Source organism: Oncorhynchus nerka, linkage group LG18 (genome assembly GCF_034236695.1).
Source record: "Oncorhynchus nerka isolate Pitt River linkage group LG18, Oner_Uvic_2.0, whole genome shotgun sequence".
Classification (NCBI taxonomy): domain Eukaryota; kingdom Metazoa; phylum Chordata; class Actinopteri; order Salmoniformes; family Salmonidae; genus Oncorhynchus; species Oncorhynchus nerka.
The window spans coordinates 85,356,518-85,362,517 of record NC_088413.1 but is presented as its reverse complement, the minus strand read 5'-3'; positions in this window follow the sequence as shown (position 1 = coordinate 85,362,517).

The window sequence follows — 6,000 nt, the reverse complement described above, 5'->3', positions numbered from 1 at the left end:
AATGACCAGAAACTGTTATAATTTATCGCAGTGATTTAGGAATCCATGTGACTAGGAAGCCACTTGTTGTTCTCCTTGCTAGACAGCTAATAACAAATGAGGCTATTTGTTTTTGTTTTGTTTTCAGGGACAGATGGCAAAGTGATTTGTTAATTTCAGTCCATGGCAATGGCAGGACAAAACAGTTGTGCCCTACTGGTTTGGAGGTAAGACATTTTAACATCTGATTCAAAACTTGGGTTAGCAACTAGCTATGTGGCGTTCAATCTTGCTAGCCAGCCAGTTATTTGTGCATTCTTACACGATCAGTCAATCCATGCAGTGTCTGTTTACGTTAGCTAACTTTCTTCTGTCACTTCCCCTCCTTCGTGTTTCACCACATAAAGACAATTTTAGCATATTTTCAATTAAAAGTAAACCGGTGACAACATCAATATGCAAAACTGTTGACTAAACTATAGCACATTATTAACAAAGGTATTTGTGGTTCTCAGCAACTTGAACCAGCACTGAAAGTCAGGTTTCTTCCCCCATTGGCCTTATGTTTCTGGTCTCCTCAGGTTGGAGCACAACCCATCATTTATTCATTTATTAATCAACAAGTGTTGATGTCTCCACATGTTTCTGGTTTTGAGGCTTGGGCATCTGAAGCTGCAGTTTATCTGTCTAATGAGAGAGACAGGCATCATCTGGGAGTCTGTCTAATCCCCTGCAAGGAGGAGACAGGCATCATCTAGGAGTCTGTCTAATCCCCTGCAAGGAGGAGACAGGCATCATCTAGGAGTCTGTCTAATCCCTGCAAGGAGGGAGACAGGCATTCTCTAGGGAGTCTGTCTAATCCCCTGCAAGGAGGAGACAGGCATCATCTAGGGAGTCTGTCTAATCCCTGGGAGTCTGTCTAATCCCCTGGGAGTCTGTCTAATCCCTGGGGAGTCTGTCTAATCCCCTGCAAGGAGAGACAGGCCTCATCTGGGAGTCTGTCTAATCCCCTGGGGAGTCTGTCTAATCCCCTGGGGAGTCTGTCTAATCCCTGGGGAGTCTGTCTAATCCTGCAAGGAGGGAGACAGGCATCATCTAGGGAGTCTGTCTAATCCCCTGGGGAGTCTGTCTAATCCCCTGGGAGTCTGTCTAATCCCCTGGAGTCTGTCTAATCCCTGCAAGGAGAGACAGGCATCATCTGGGGAGTCTGTCTAATCCCTGGGAGTCTGTCTAATCCCTGGGGAGTCTGTCTAATCCTGGGAGTCTGTCTAATCCCCTGGGGAGTCTGTCTAATCCCCTGCAAGGAGAGAGACAGGCATCATCTAGGGAGTCTGTCTAATCCCATGGGAGTCTGTCTAATCCCATAGGGAGTCTGTCTAATCCCCTGGGGAGTCTGTCTAATCCCATGGGGAGTCTGTCTAATCCCCTGGGGAGTCTGTCTAATCCCCTGGGGAGTCTGTCTAATCCCTGGGAGTCTGTCTAATCCCCTGGGGAGTCTGTCTAATCCTGGGAGTCTGTCTAATCCTGGGGAGTCTGTCTAATCCCTGGGGAGTCTGTCACAATCCTGGGAGTCTGTCTAATCCCCTGGGAGTCTGTCTAATCCCCTGGGAGTCTGTCTAATCCCCTGGGGAGTCTGTCTAATCCCCTGCAAGGAGAGACAGGCATCATCTGGGGAGTCTGTCTAATCCCTGCAAGGAGAGAGACAGGCATCATCTAGGGAGTCTGTCTATAATCCCTGGGGTCTGTCTAATCCCTGGGGAGTCTGTCTAATCCCCTGCAAGGAGAGAGACAGGCATCATCTGGGGATTCTGTCTAATCCCCTGTAAGGAGAGAGACAGGCATCATCTAGGGAGTCTGTCTATAATCCCTGGGGAGTCTGTCTAATCCCCTGGGAGTCTGTCTAATCCCCTGCAAGGAGAGAGACAGGCATCATCTGGGAGTCTGTCTAATCCCCTGTAAGGAGGAGACAGGCATCATCTAGGAGTCTGTCTAATCCCTGCAAGTAGAGAGACAGGCATCATCTAGGAGTCTGTCTAATCCCTGGGAGTCTGTCTAATCCCCTGGAGAGTCTGTCTAATCCCCTGGGGAGTCTGTCTAATCCCCTGCAAGGAGAGAGACAGGCATCATCTGGGAGTCTGTCTAATCCCCTGGGGAGTCTGTCTAATCCCCTGGGAGTCTGTCTAATCCCTGGGGAGTCTGTCTAATCCCCTGGGGAGTCTGTCTAATCCCTGCAAGGAGAGAGACAGGCATCATCTAGGGAGTCTGTCTAATCCCATGGGGAGTCTGTCTAATCCCATAGGGAGTCTGTCTAATCCTGGGGAGTCTGTCTAATCCCTGGGGAGTCTGTCCTAATCCATGGGGAGTCTGTCTAATCCCATGGGAGTCTGTCTAATCCCCTGGGGAGTCTGTCTAATCCCTGGGAGTCTGTCTAATCCCTGGGGAGTCTGTCTAATCCCCTGGGGAGTCTGTCTAATCCTGGGGAGTCTGTCTAATCCCCTGGGGAGTCTGTCTAATCCCCTGTAAGGAGGGAGACAGGCATCATCTAGGGAGTCTGTCTAATCCCCTGCAAGTAGAGAGACAGGCATCATCTAGGGAGTATGTCTAATCCCCTGGGGAGTCTGTCTAATCCCCTGGGGAGTCTGTCTAATCCCCTGGGGAGTCTGTCTAATCCCATGGGGAGTCTGTCTAATCCCCTGGGGAGTCTGTCTAATCCCCTGCAAGGAGAGAGACAGGCATCATCTAGGAGTCTGTCTAATCCCATGGGGAGTCTGTCTAATCCTGGGAGTCTGTCTAATCCCCTGGGGAGTCTGTCTAATCCCATGGGGAGTCTGTCTAATCCCCTGGGGAGTCTGTCTAATCCCCTGCAAGGAGAGAGACAGGCATCATCTAGGGAGTCTGTCTAATCCCATGGGGAGTCTGTCTAATCCCATGGGGAGTCTGTCTAATCCCCTGGGGAGTCTGTCTAATCCCCTGGGGAGTCTGTCTAATCCCCTGGGGAGTCTGTCTAATCCCATGGGGAGTCTGTCTAATCCCATGGGGAGTCTGTCTAATCCCCTGGGGAGTCTGTCTAATCCTGGGGAGTCTGTCTAATCCTGGGGAGTCTGTCTAATCCCCTGGGGAGTCTGTCTAATCCCCTGGGGAGTCTGTCTATAATCCCCTGGGAGTCTGTCTAATCCCTGGGGAGTCTGTCTAATCCCTGGGGAGTCTGTCTAATCCTGGGGAGTCTGTCTAATCCCATGGGGAGTCTGTCTAATCCCCTGGGGAGTCTGTCTAACCTGGGGAGTCTGTCTAATCCCCTGGGGAGTCTGTCTAATCCCCTGGGAGTCTGTCTAATCCCCTGGGGAGTCTGTCTAATCCTGGGAGTCTGTCTAATCCCATGGGGAGTCTGTCTAATCCCATGGGGAGTCTGTCTAATCCCATGGGGAGTCTGTCTAAATCCCATGGGGAGTCTGTCTAATCCTGGGAGTCTGTCTAATCCCCTGGGGAGTCTGTCTAATCCCTGGGGAGTCTGTCTAATCCCTGGGGAGTCTGTCTAATCCCATGGGAGTCTGTCTAATCCCCTGGGGTCTGTCTAATCCCCTGGGGAGTCTGTCTAATCCCCTGGGAGTCTGTCTAATCCCCTGGGGAGTCTGTCTAATCCCATGGGGAGTCTGTCTAATCCCCTGGGAGTCTGTCTAATCCCTGGGGAGTCTGTCTAATCCCCTGGGAAGTCTGTCTATAATCCCTGGGGAGTCTGTCTAATCCCTGGGGAGTCTGTCTAATCCCCTGCAAGGAGGGAGACAGGCATCATCTGGGGAGTCTGTCTAATCCCCTGGGGAGTCTGTCTAATCCCCTGGGGAGTCTGTCCTAATCCTGGGAGTCTGTCTAATCCCCTGCAAGGAGGGAGACAGGCATCATCTGGGAGTCTGTCTAATCCCTGGGGAGTCTGTCTAATCCCCTGGGGAGTCTGTCTAATCCCCTGGGGAGTCTGTCTAATCCCCTGCAAGGAGAGAGACAGGCATCATATTACAATACTGTATTAATTTCATTTAATATATATTCCTGTTTGATATTCTTTTATAATATGCCAGTGTTTGTTTTGTATCCAATTAATTTAGGTTACGTCAGGATGAAGTAGTCTAGACCTTCTAATCTAGTTGTATTGCATCATTTGTCACCTAGCAATATTAGTTATCAATGCATAAAGTGAATATAAAACCAAGCTATCTTGAACATCAGTGTCATTTATTGCTCATTGGAAATGTAACAGCAGCAGTCTTAATGCTAGCTTCACAGTTCCACTCTTCTTCTGGCTATTTATCATTCTTAAACAGGAAGCAAAACATCCACTTAGGTTGGAGTCATTAAAACTCGTTTTCAACCACTCCACAAATGTCTTGTTAACAAACTATAGTTTGGGCAAGTTGTTTAGGACATCTACTTTGTGCATGGCACAAGTCATTTTTTTCCAACAATTGTTTACAGACAGATTATTTCACTTATAATTCACTGTATCACAAACCCAGTTGGTCAGAAGTTTACATGCAGTAAGTTGACTGTGCCTTTAAACAGCTTGGAAAATTCCAGAAAATTATTGCATGGCTTTAGAAGCTTCTGATAGGCTAATTGACATAATTTGAGTCAATTGGAGGTGTGCCTGTGTATGTATTTCAAAGCCTACTTTCAAACTCAGTGCCTCTTTGCTTGATGTCATGGGAAAATCAAAAGAAATCAGCCAAGACCAAAGAAAACAAATTGTAGACATCCACAAGTCTGGTTCATCCTTGGGAGCAATTTCCAAACGATTGAAGGTACCACGTTCATCTGTACAAGCGATAGTACGCAAGTATAAACAACATGGGACCACGCAGCCGTCATACCGCTCAGGAAGGAGACGTGTTTGGTACTTTTGTGTGAAAAGTGCAAATCAATCCCAGAACAACAGCAAAGGACCTTGTGAAGACGGAGGAAACAAGTACAAAAGTATCTATATCCACAGTAATGCAAGTCATATTATCGACATAACCTGAAAGGCCGTTCAGCAAGGAAGAATGCAGTGCTCCAAAACTGCCATAAAAAAGCCAGTCTACGGTTTGCAAATGCAAATGGGGACAAAGTTCATAATTTTTGGAGATATGTCCTCTGGTCCGATGAAACAAAAATATAACTGTTTGGTCATAATGACCATCGTTATGTTTGGTTAGAAAAAGTGGGAGGCTTGCAAGCCCAAGAACACCATTCCAACCTTGAAGCACGGGGGTGGCAGCATCTTGTTGTGGGGGTGCTTTGCTGCAGGAGGGACTGGTGCACTTCACAAAAGAGATGGCATCATGAGGTAGGGAAATTATGTGGATATATTGAATCAACATCTTAAGACATCAGTCAGGAAGTTAGCTTGGTCGCAAATGGGTCTTCCAAATTGACAATGACCCCAAGCATACTTCTAAAGTTGTGGCAAAATGGCTTAAGGACAACAAAGTCAAGGTTTTGGAGTGGCCATCACAAAGCCTGACCTCAAACCTATAGAAAATATGTGGGCAGAACTGAAAAAGCGTGTTTGAGCAAGGAGGCCTACAAACCTGACTCAGTTACACCAGCTCTGCCAGGAGGAATGGGCCAATATTCACCCAACTTATTGTGGGAAGCTTGTGGAAGGCTACCCAAAATGTTTGACCAAAGTTAAACAATTTAAAGGCAATGCAACCAAATACTAATAGAGTGAATGTAAACTTCTGACCCACTGGGAATGTGATGAAAGAAATAAAAGCTGAAATAAATAAATAATTCTCTCTACTATTATTCTGACATGTCACATTCTTAAAATAAGAATGTGATCCTAACTGACCGAAGACAGGGAATTTTTTACTAGGATTAAATGTCAGGAATTGTGAAAAACTTTAAATATATTTGGGTAAGGTGTATGTAAACTTCTGACTCAACTGTATCTGTGACCAATAGATGCATATCCGTAGATTAGGGCCTAATCAATTGATTTCAATTGACTGATTTCTTTACATGAACTGTAACTCAGTGAAACCTAAA